Genomic DNA, 13,222 nt, shown 5'->3' with positions numbered 1-13,222 from the left:
TTAGTAATGATTGCAAATAAGCTAGACTGGGCTTTCTTTAGTTGTCATATCGCATATACTAGCTCACTATCAATGCCAAGCTTCAGACACCTTAGTACATGAAAAATAATATCTGTGTGAATGATAGCAATTGAGAATTAGAATGATGAGTAGTGGCTTAACATGCAAAATACAAATCAGAAAAAAATAGCCCTGGCCAATTGGCTAAGTAGAAGAGCATCAGACTGGCTGGTGGAATCCCAGGTTCAATTCCTGGCCAGGGCACACAGGAGAAGTGCCCATTTGCTTCTCCACCCTTCTCTCTTTTCTTTATTTCCATCTCTCTCTTCCCCTCCCACAGCCAAAGCTCCATGGAAGCAAAGTTGGCCCAGGAGCTGAGGAAGGCCCCATGGCCTCTGCCTCAGGTGCTAGAATGGCTCTGGTTGCAACAGACCAAGAGCCCCAGATGGGCAGAGTATTTCCTTTAGTGGGCTTGCCGGGTGGATCCCAGTTGGGTGCATGTGGGATTCTGTCCCTCTGCCTCCCTGCTTCTCACATCAGAAAAATAAAATAAAATATAATACAATAAATAAATAAAAAGAATCAGAAAAAAAACAACATTGCAGAAGAGTTATACCCTCCAGATTTGTGATAAAATCTCAAAATTATACATTGCAGCATAGAACTTGATCTATATACAATAAAATTCACTTCCTAATACTGTCTGAGTAAAGGAAGTACATACAAAACAGATGAAAGTAATAAAAAAAAAGTATCACAAGATGAGTTACATTTAGATGAACATACTCCGTCAGTGCTTAACAGGTAAACGTAGTTCATATTTCTGAATAACACCAATCACTTGGACATAAATAGGGACATAAGTGGGTTTCTTTTGCTCCTCTTATTGAATTGTATGACTGTACATTCCAGTAGGTTTATTTTTAAATGAGCTGCTTTCCCACTATATTGCAAACTATAATTATCCAAATAGAAAGTTCAAGAACTCAAACTTTAAAATATATACATTTTTGTTTCCTTATCTGTCTTTAAGCACAAATGTCATTTTGAGAGCATGTTTTTTTTAAAATTATCCTTTTAATGTTTACTTAGATTCCCCAATACTGAAAATTATTTTATCCATTTTGTTTTTATAGCTCAACTTTTCTTTGACTACTGTCAATAAGTCTATTTCATGCATTTTTGTTGTTTGGGTGGCATATTTTCTTCCCGCTTAGTGTTTTGTACTGTATGGTTTTTTAAAGGTATATTTCTTTATATTTTCTGTTTTTAGTCACTGGCATCATTACCTTACATTGCTCTGAAGTAAACATCACAGTCAACTATAGTCATTAGTTAATGATTCATTCTCCTTTAAGAGCAAGATTAGAAACACAGAGATGTTCATGCTGAGCGAGTGAGAACTGGATAACTAACACATTATGAAAATGAAATAAAGGGAAAAATCCAATTAGATACTCTTAGCAGGGGTCAAAAAAAGTAAGAGTTTTCATTGGTTCTGACATGTTAACAGTGTCAATGTACCATAGAAGAAAAGTAAAATGCATTGTAGAGAAACAGAGATATATCATGTGAGTCATTGAACAATTACTGCAAGTTTTTGCCAAACAAGATGTAATTGCTTAATTGAAAGTTAGTTTTCCTAAGAGACATTGATAAGAGTGTGGTGGTTATGGGGGGGAGGGGGGAGAGGGAAAGGGGGAGGGGGAGGGGCACAAAGAAAACTAGATAGAAGGTGACAGAGGACAATCTGACTTTGGGTGATGGGTATGCAACATAAGTGAACGACAAGATAACCTGGAGTTGTTATCTTTGAATATATGTATCCTGATTTATTGATGTCGCCCCATTAAAAATAAAATTATAAAAAAAAAAGAAAGTTAGTTTTCACCCTTTAGTCAAACTATTTCTATGTTGTGCAATATACTAATTTCAGTACCAAAAATGCTCAATAACAATAACAATCTTTGTTCTAGACTGTTCTATTGGCAAAGATTCACATATTCTCATACTTAGTGTAAAGTTTCTAGAATGCATTTGATGAAGTAAGAAGTCAAAAGTAGAGTAAAACCTTTGAATTGCAGTTCAAGCTGAATAGTTGATCTTAAATACTTTTTTTTATCTTAAATACTTTTTGTATTACTGAATAGCTGTACATTTTCCTCATACACATTTATAATCTTATTTGCAACCTTATCTCAGGTTATGGTATAATTATTCTTTACAACTTTATTTATACTGAATATAAAACAGTTTAATGTTGATATAGGCTCTTCAATTTTAGGTCTGTGACTTATGTACACAACTTCCAGAATTAATAATAGAACTCTACCTTTCCCCTCAAACTCAACCACCTACAACAACTATTTTAGTAGATGTAGTAATTTAAAACAGCAATAAGAAGAATGTTTGATGACAACTTTTTCTTATTTTATGTGGTATCTCTAATACTCAGTTTTTAAAGTTTGACTCAACTTATGTAACCTTCTAGAAGATTTTTCATTACAATTTAAATGTTTCACATTTCTTCTTTTCGATTTTTTCTATTAATCTCACTCTTGCCATAAAAAATGTAATTAAATTCTGATGTGTTTTCCTTGCATACACCTCCCAGAGTGTGATCAATAATACCATATGTTTTATCACAGTTTTGTAAGTCTAAAATTTATTTGTTGCATGTGGGTTTATACATTACAAGTAGTCTTTCAATATAGAGTGATCTGATGCTCAGAAAAGTGTATTTAATTTCTAATTTTAGAATACTGAAAAATTAAAGAGATAGAAAAACAACTGTGTAATGAAAGAGTGACCAGACAAGAAGGCAGAAAACCTGAGGGAAGAATGTCGAATGAAGACAGGACAGATTGAGATGCTACAATTAAATAGAGGAAAAAGAATTGTGCATTCTGGGTCCCAGAGGAGGAAGGACAGATGTATGCAAGGATCAGCTTAAAAGATTACACCTGGATGAAGAAGATACACTGGAATGGTTAATCTAATGTGTCAAATTGACTTCGCCAGTTGAGTGCCCATAATTTTGGTCAAATATTATTCTGGGTATTGCTGTGAGAATATTTCTAGATGAAATTAACATCTGAATTGGTAGATTGAGTAAAGCAGCTTGTTCTCCCCAATATGGGTGGGCCTCATCCAAACCTATGGAGAAATAAGTAGAACAAAAAATAAAGTAAGGCAGAATTTTTTCTCAGGAGATAGTCTAAAGCTGGGACAGCAGTCTTCCTATACTTGGATTAAAATTCACACTACCAGTTCTCCTTGTGATCAGGGCCTTGAACTTAGACTAGAACTATACTAATGGGTATTGTATTCCTGAGTCATGTGACCAAATTCCTAATATGTCTTTTTTTAAAAAAACAAACATTATTTTATTTTTATTTTTTGAGAGAGGCAAGGAGAGAGAGTGAGAGAGAGAGAGAGAGAGAGAGAGGAGCATTAAGCTGCTCCTATATTGCCCTAAGGAATCGAACTGGCAAACTCCAAGTTCTGGAACAATGCTCCAACCAATGGAGCTATCCAACAAGGGCTTAATTTTAACTGAATTTTAGAGAGAGAGAGTGAAAGAGAGAGAGAGAGAGAGAGAGAGAGAGAGAGAGAAAGAGAGAGAGAAGGAGAAGAGGAGGTAGGGGAAAGGAAGCATTAGTTTATTGTTCCACTCAGTCATGCATTCATTGGTTGCTTCCCTGTGTGTGCCCTGACTTGGGATTGAATTTACAGCCTTGTTGTTTCTGGACAATGCTTTTAACCAACTCAGCTAATTGGCCAGAGCCTCTAAATATGAATCTGAAAACAGAGTTTAGAACAAAGAGTGTTATAGGGGAACAGAACTTTAAAGATGAGTTTTCTGAATTGTTTCTGGGATTTTAAAAATTAACTCTCCAATATTATTAGATTTATAGGCAATAATGACTTTATTTCCAGTAGAAAAAGAACACTGATAGTTCATAGCTTTAACTACTTATGGAAATACACAAAATATCTCCATTGGATACTCCTTATTCAGCACTTACAAAAATCAAGCAGCTGGATGACTATGTCTATGATACTTACCAAGATTTTTAGAAAAATAATAAATATAATAAAGTTGGCTAGATGTTCTAAATGTTGCTGGACAAAGGAGGAGCTTACATATTTAAATTATGATTTTAAGATTGCAAAAATGACCATAAAACTCTACTTGTACCCTGAGGAGAACTTTATCTCCTGTAGCCACAAGGCTGAGATGACTAAAAATTAAACTCTAACTGTTTAAAATGGAAGTTAAATTTCCAGTTTTAAAGGGTGTCTACTATTAAGGTGAGGGCATTGATTAAGAAATAATGGTATCTTGTAAGTTGAGATGGGCCTGTGTGGGAACACTGTAATGAAGCTAGGCACAATGAACTCCTAAATTCTGATGTCTTCTTTTCCAGTAAAGAGGCTTCACTGTCCTCAAAGCAGGTGTCTCTCCCCACCTCCATCTGAGAACAGTAACTCTACATTGCCTGAGAAAATTTTCCTGACTTTCCCTGAGGAAATTGTCACTTAAGGCAATGTTGATTTCCCTCAAGCTCCATCTCTATTCTCTTTCTTTGCTCCTAGGCATATTACTGGATTCAGTCCCAGCAGGACTCTAAGCTAGAGAAACAAAATGTTATCCATGAGGAGGTGCACTATACTACAGAAGAACTACTTGAGTTTCTTAATTTTTATAAGCTGAAATCTAGGGATCATGTGTGGGAAGAGATAGGGTGTAGGATAATGGTAGAAAAAACAGAGTTGTATCAGATCGAATTTATTGATATCAGCTCACTAAGAAGACATTCAACATAAAATGTTTTAATTCAGGACTTAGGAAGAGTTCTAATAGTCTGTTTGGATGATTGGCTGAAACACACGGACCAAATGGTAGCCCACAGTGAGAATACTGATAATGCCGGACCTGCCCTGGTTTGATGAAGAGAAAGAGATTAAAATGCATAGAGAGATTGGAAAGTTACAGTGGATTTGTCACTTAAGAGCTACTCACCCACACTGAGAGGGTCCAGAAATCATATTTCACCAATACTGTGAGAGATAAATTAGTGAAGGGAGAACCAGCATCTTTGAAGAACTCTATGATTACTCTTCTCTGTGGGTAAAATAGATCTTATATAGATCACTGAAGTAGAAAAACTAAATGAATCCCAGCATGGCAAGGAGTCATGTGGTGGGACTTAACCACCAAAGGCAAGCTGGGGTAGAACAGAAGAGTATAAGTACCACTCAGAATAGTTTGACTTGTCCAGACTTATTGGTGTTAGTAGTTGATTATGGTGTTTCTAGAAGCAAAAGTGGTAGGCATCCTGCTATATTCTTGCTTGATCTGTATAGTATACTACATTTTAAATTATTCTGTATAAGCAGAAAAATTCTAGGCCAAGTAAACAAAGTCTAATTTGAATCATAAAAACAAAGAACAGAGAACAAAGACAATTATGCAACTAACCCAAAGCCAAAAGAATGTGCATAAAGGCAAAAGGAAAGTAAGATGTTGTACAACACATACAATTGGGTCATAAAACATTGAGAAATATGAACCAAAGTGAACTCAAAATTAAAGCAAGAAATGAAGTGTTTAAACTTTTCAGTGCTTGCTGCTAGTGATCTAAAATGGACTGCAGTGGGACATTTTCAGTCAGGCAACCACAACTGCTCTAGAAATGACAAACTCAGAAGAAACAGAGTGGCTTTAATACTGCAGCACCTTGTGGTTCATGTAGTTAAGAACTGTAATACAAACTCTGACTGAATAATAAAAATCAGACTTCTAGAAAACCTGCTAACCACCATTTAGACCTATGTTTCAAGTATACAGGCTGAAGAAGATGAAATAAGACATTTTTCACAAGTGCTCAAGAAGAAATGGATCACATACTGATAATTATACATAACTGGAATGCAAAATAGGAAATAAAGCAAAATTAAACAGTGTTGGAAAATTTGGACTTTGGGTCCCAGTGAAACAGGAGATTGGCTAATGGATTTCTGTGAAGTGGACAACTTGTTCGTTGCAAACAGATGCTCCAAACAACCAAACAGACTACTGTACACATGGACATCACCAGATGGCTAATATAGAAATCAAATAGCCTATGTAATTGGAAGCTGGAGATGCAGAAGCAATACTCTTTCTGCCAAGACAAGACTAGTAGCAGATTGTGGTACTATCCACAAACTATTAATATCAAACAGGAGAGTAAAGCTAAAGAAGAGCACTAAAAAAACTGTATTGCCAAAGTATGATGAAATAACATTTCCAATAGATTTAAAATATACATAAGAAACAAATTTAAATAGTTATAATTAACTGATAAAGACCAGAGTAACTGTAGACTGAAACTAGAAATATTATTAAGAAAGAACCTGAAGAAACAAGCCATAATTTAAAAAGGGAAAGAGGTCCTGGCCAGTTGGCTCAGTGGTAGAGCGTCGGCCTGACGTGCAGGAGTCCTGGGTTCGATTCCCGGCCAGGGCACACAGGAGAAGCACCCATTTGCTTCTCCACCCCTCCCCCTCTCCTTCTTCTCTGTCTCTTTCTTCCCCTCCCGCAGCCAAGGCTCCATTGGAGCGAAGTTGGCCCGGGCGCTGAGGATGGCTCTGTGGCCTCTGCCTCAGGTGCTGGAATGGCTCTGGTTGTGACAGAGTGACGCCCCAGATGGGCAGAGCATCGCCCCCTGGTGGGCATGCTGGGTGGATCCCGGTCAGGCGCATGCAGGAGTCTGACTGCCTCCCCGTTTCCAACTTCAGAAAAATACAAAAAAATAAAAAAATAATAATAAAAAGGGAAAGAAAAATTGAGATGGGTGACAGGCGTTAAAAACTGTTAAAAAAAGATGAGACAAAAGCAAAACTAGACAGAAACAGGATTAGAATTCTGATCCCCATTTTTTAAAATGACTATTACATAGAGATAAAGAAAACTATAATCAATGTAAGGAGATAGAAGAGAACAACAAAACAAAAAAACAATATAAGAGTTCTTTACCAGAGATTCAAGAAATAAAAGAGAAATTAAAGCCAAGACTAAGAATGCTGAACACCCAACAAGAAAGCACATTATCTGACCAGCAGTATATAAACGTGAGGTGGAAAGATTATCCTGAAAATCTGTGCAGCGTAGATGAATAGACAAAAGGATGACAGATACCTTTTAAGAAGATTCCTCTGAGGCAAAACTTGTAATTCTAAAGAAAAAAAAAAGTGAAACCTACCCAGAAGGTATAGGGAAGAAATAAATCATCAGGGATAGATAAGATACGAATAAGATTATTTTAAGCCACAGAAACAGAATATATCAAAATGCTAACAAGAATATGTCAATAAATATGTAAAACAAAAAACTGGAACTGTTCAATATTCATTTCAAGATTCAATAAAGGAGATACGAAGGAATGTGATAACTACAGGAACATTGCAATTCCCATGCAAGTAAAGTAATGCTTAAGCTGATACAACAAAGGCTCCTACCTTATATGAAGCATTTGCCAGATGTTCGGTCTGGATTCAGAAAAGAATGAGGCATTTAAGTTCTAACTGTGAACATTTGAGGGATACTGAGTGTTCCAAAAGATTTAAGAATATGGTTAGTCCATGTTTTATAGACTATAGTGAAGCCTTTCACTGTGCCAATCATGAAAAGGTATGGGTTGCTCTGAAAGAAATGTTTATCTTGATGCATAACCTGAACTGAGGACTAGAAGCCACTGTCAGAACAGAATTTGGAAAGACAGAATGGATTCTTATAGGCAAAGGTGTCAGACAAAAACACATTTTATTATTTTTTATTTGTTTAATCTGTGTACAGAACGTATTACACTGAAAAGTAGATTAGACTTGGAAAAAAGAGGAGTGAAAATTGGTGGATGAAATATCAATAACCTAGGATATGCAGATGACACCATCTTACTGGCAGAGAGTTGCAATGATTTGAAACAACTTCTAATGAAAGTAAAGAAGAAAGTGTCAAATCAGGACTGGATTTGAACATCAAAGAGACAAAAATCATCATTGCAAAAGAAATACACAACTTTAACACACACAATAAAAACATTGAACTTGTTAAAGATTTTGTTTACTTTGGTTCAGTTATCAATTCAAATGGAGACTGAAGTCAAAGAAACAAGAAAAGGCTAAGACTCAGAAGAGCAGCAATGAATGAATTAGGAAAGATTACCAAGAGCAAGAATGTGTCATTAGAGAACAAAGCTGAGATCACCCACACCCTCATATTCCCAATGACTATGTAAAGTGCAAGAGTTTGACAGTAAAGAAGGCGGGTAAGAAATAAAAGGATTTATTTGAAATATGGTGTTGGAGGAGAGTTCTTCATATATTTTGGACAAGCAGAAAGATGAACAGGTGAGCCCTAAATCAATTAAGCCTGAAATTTCCATTAAATATCAGTGGAGACAAAAATGAGAAAATAGAAACTATTTTGGGCACATCATGAAAAGGCAGGGTTCTTTGGAAAAAACAATAATACTGGGAAAAATAGAAGAGAGCAGGAAAAAAGGAAGACCAAATATGAGATGGCTTGACTCCATAAAAAAAGCCAGATTCAGATATGTGTTTTTAATAACCAAAATGACAGTGTTATAAAATGAGACACAGCCAGCAAATGACAAATGAGAAGTAAAAGAACCCAAAAACCAAAAAACAAAGAAAAAATAAGTCTCATTAAATTTTTTAAATTTATTATTATAATTTTTTTTTTTTTTTTTGTATTTTTCTGAAGTTGGAAACGGGGAGGCAGTCAGACAGACTCCTGCAAGTGCCCGACTGGGATCCACCTGGCACGCCCACCAGGGGGCGATGCTCTGCCCATCTGGGGCATCACTCTGCTGCAACCAGAGCCATTCTAGTGCCTGAGGCAGAGGCCACAGAGCCATCCTCAGCACCCAGGCCAACTTTGCTCCAGTGGAGCCTTGGCTGCGGGAGGGGAAAAGAGAGACAGAGAAGAAGGAGAGGGGGAGGGATGGAGAAGCAGATGACTGCCTCTCCTGTGTGCCCTGGCTGGAAATCAAACCCTGGACTCCTGCACGCCAGGCCGATGCTCTACCACTGAGCTAACTGGCCAGGGCAATTTTTATTTTTTATTTAATTTTTTATTTTTTATTTTATTTAAGTGAGAGGAGGGGAGATAGAGAAACAGACTCCTGCATGTACCCCGACCAGGATCCACCTGACAACACTCATCTTGGACTAACCAAGCTATGCTCAATGCTGGGGGCCAACACTCAAACCAATCAAGCCACTGGCTGCAGGAGAAGAAAAGAGAGAAAAGAGGAAGAAGGAGGAGTAGAGAAGCAGTTGATCACTTCTCTTGTGTGCCCTGACCAGAAATCGAACCTAGGACATCCATACACCAGGGTAATGTTCTACCCACTAAGGCAGCTGGCTGGCCAGAGCTTATTTTTATTTTTTTTAAGTCATGAGTCATTTTACATTCTGTGAGTAAGTGTGAACATATTTATTCTTTTTTACTGACATTACAGTATATTTATTACATCTGTTATTGAACTTAACATAATGTTAGAACATTACAAAATTGGCGCTGATGAAAAAGCTTCATAAAATAAATGTTGACATGCTGCTGAATGAAGGTCATGAGTGTTGTCCTTCCATTGATTTGGAATGAGTGTATTTCACTATTAAGGCTAGTGATTTCCACTTTTGTTTTATTTCTTTTAATCTAAGCAAAATGATTGTTATGCCTATATTTATGTTCATTGTTCTATTTTCAATTTTTTTCCTCCTTAATTAGTAAAGCTACAAAATTACTCTTTCAATTTAGATTGATCTTATTTTATATGACTTGCCAAAGACATAAATACGGTCCTGCGAGAGATTTGACTTGTGTTGATGTTAGGAAAAGATGAGTAGCAGAATGCACATTAAACACTTTAGCTGTGACTAAATCATGTTACTTTCACTCTACGCAAATAAACTCTTTCTTTCTGCTTCTACGAGTATACTATCACTTCTGTGTCTTTTTGCCCAAAACATAGAGCAAACTTTTTGCCATTAGGTTTATTGCATTTGCTTTTTCTTTCTTTGTATTGGTGGTGGTGGTCGTAGTGGTTGTGTGTGTGTTAATTATGTTTTTCTCTGTATAAAAGTTATTAGAAAGTCATGTCGTAGGTCCCAATAATATTTATAATTTTCAAGTTTATGATGTTAATTTGGAATGGCCAATATTGCCATTTAGATACCTTTTTTCATTACAAAGTATTATTATAATTATTTTTTAGGTGTTCAGGAAATGTAACATTATTTTCTCAAAGCAATTGTATTTGTAGAACTAAGAAAACATCATCAAACCTCAGGTCCCAAATTATTTGATAGATGTGTCTATGCAAACTTTTGAAACTATAATTAACATTGTATTGAGCATTCATTAGTATTTAATTAAATTATTTTTATTGAGGTAAAAGTGATCACCACAGTAAATCTAGTCATCATATATCACCATACAATTGACCCCTTTACCCATTTCATCCAATGTTGGGTTTAATTATTAGTGTGTTTTTATTGCCTTATATTAATAGAATAAGAAGTAAACATATATTGGAAAGCTATGATATATCAATAACTTTATGTACTCTAACATATTACTCACATGGCCATATAAACTGAACATTGAGAACCACATTTTACAGATAATAAATTGCTGATCAGAAAGCTTAGGCAACAAGTTAGAAGTTCAACAATATTTTCTTCCTGTGAAAAAGAAATTTAAATCAGTGTTTACACTAAACCAGGGGTAGTCAACCTTTTTATTACCGCCCACTTTTGTATCTCTGTTAGTAGTAAAATTTTCTAACCACCCACCAGTACCGCAATAATGATGATTTATAAAGTAGAGAAGTAACTTTACTTTATAAAATGTATAAAGCAGAGTTACAGCAAGTTAAAGCATATAATAATAATTACTTACCAAGTACTTTATGTCAGATTTTCGCTGTTTGGCAGAATAAATCTTTATAAAACAATTTACTATAGTTAAATCTATCTTTTTTTTATCTATATTTAAGTCTGAGCGATGTTTTATTTTTAAAAAATGACCAGATTCCCTCTGTTACATCCGTCTAAGACTCACTCTTGACGCTTGTCTCGGTCGCGTGATACATTTATCTGTCCCACCTGAAAGGCTGGTCCGTGAAAATATTTTCTGACAAAACCAGTCTGTGGCCCAAAAAAGGTTAGGGACCACTGCGCTAAAGGATATCTTATGATGCACAAGTCCCGTTGTTCAACATGCTAGAAACTTGAAGGTTAAATGTAAATCTCTTCTAGTATCATTCTAAAACATTAAAGAGATCAGTCATAGGTGAGTCTTTATTTTTAGATTCATTTGGGTAATAAGGAGTAAAAGTTTTAAATGAGTTTTTTAATATTTTTTAAGCATATTTTTCTCAACAGTTTTTTTCTGGATATTTTCAAACATACAAAGAAGTTGAGAATTTTACATTGAACATTCATATAGCTAGCCTCACAAATTTACCTCCAACATTTTATTATTCTTGCTGTATTACAGAACTTTTCTTTATCCATTCCTTCCTATTTCCACATTCATCTCATTTTTTTGTTGAATTTAAAAAAATTACAGATGTTAGTTCATTTCCTCATAAAGGTTTTCTTATGAATAACATTAATAAAAGTTTACTATTTTATTTTATATGCAATAAAATAGACATATTTTATAAACATAAGTTGAATTCTGACAAATGTGCAGCTGGATAATGTGCAACGTAACTCAGTTGCAGAGCACAGAACATTGCTATCATCCTCAAATGATTGGCCGTGGTTCGACCTATTTAATTTCCTATCCCCAATCCACTCCATGAAACCTCTGTTGATATATTTCTGCAATATATTATTTTTGTATGTTTAAAGCTTCTTATAAATGGAATCATATAGAATGTACACTCGTGTAGGCTTTTTCAAAAGACATATTATTTTTCATTTTATGAGTAAAACGTTATTTTTTTCCCTCTACCACTTATAAAAATGTTACTTTTATTGGCTTAAATTATTGAGAATTAGGTTCTCATCTCTGAGAATATTCAGTTTAAGGTTAAGCAGTGCAGACATTCTGCTGTTGGCTTTTTCAATTTTGAAAATTCTTAAACGTTTTTTGTTTTCATAATCATAACCTTCATCCCATTTTATTAATTCATAGTCACTGATTCTATAATGGCATGAATTCTATTTGCTTTTCAATAATCACACTGTCCCAGCCTCTCTCTTTTTAAAATTCAGATACTGCCTTCCTTCTTCACTTAACCTCTTCTGACTAAAGTCAAACTGACAAGTACAGATGCTGTTGACATCCACTTAGATCCCCTTTACTTCACACAATCCTTAGCTGCAGTCAGTGTGGTCGCTGACAGCTGTATTCATCAGTGAAGAGTTTCCCAGGACCAATGGGCACAGTCTCACCTCGAATTCCTGAGAGGTTACAACATCTTTACAGGCTGTATCATAGCCAATGACATGAAAAAGGACGACCTTCTTACACCAAGTGGAAACAACTCTATGGTTCCATTTACACTTGGAGTTCACCATAGGACCAAGCCAAGGCTAGGGGTTTGCTGAAACTGTAACCGAGCGTGCAAACACAGGTTCAGCTGCCTGTCGCAACAAAAGTAAAAATCGTGACAGGTGCAAATCATGGCAGGTGCTGGTGCAAAAGGAAAGAGGTTTAATCAGGTGCCAACACTTGTGAGAATGGTGGACTCACTTCTCAAAGGCCGTCTCCTCTTCCTGTTCAAGCCTGTGGTTCTTAGAAGGATAGGGAGGGGAAGGCTTTTTTCCTATCTAATTATCTTGCTAGCTTTTGGGGTTTGGGCCTTTTCTATTCATCTTTCTAGCTTTTGGTGTGATTGGACCTTACCTATTCCTGCTTCTAGCTTTTGGCTTGCTTGGTGTGAGACCCTTCCTGCTCCCGCCAACCCCCCCCCCCCATGTCAGCTTGGTCAATGAGGGAAGCTCCTGGTACTCCCTGACTGCCTATAGTAACAAAACCACACTTTAACTTCTCTGATCCTGTCTTTCTTCACTTCTTTACAGAACTCTGTTGAGGGCATACTCTCAATAAAGCTCTCTTTTTGTTCTTTTTTCTTTTAATATCTTTATTTGTGTTATGATCCCTTTTCTAGCAAACCACAATTATCTTACATAA

This window comes from Saccopteryx leptura, chromosome 4 (assembly GCF_036850995.1).
Source record: "Saccopteryx leptura isolate mSacLep1 chromosome 4, mSacLep1_pri_phased_curated, whole genome shotgun sequence".
Lineage (NCBI taxonomy): Eukaryota > Metazoa > Chordata > Mammalia > Chiroptera > Emballonuridae > Saccopteryx > Saccopteryx leptura.
This window is presented reverse-complemented; position numbering follows the sequence as displayed.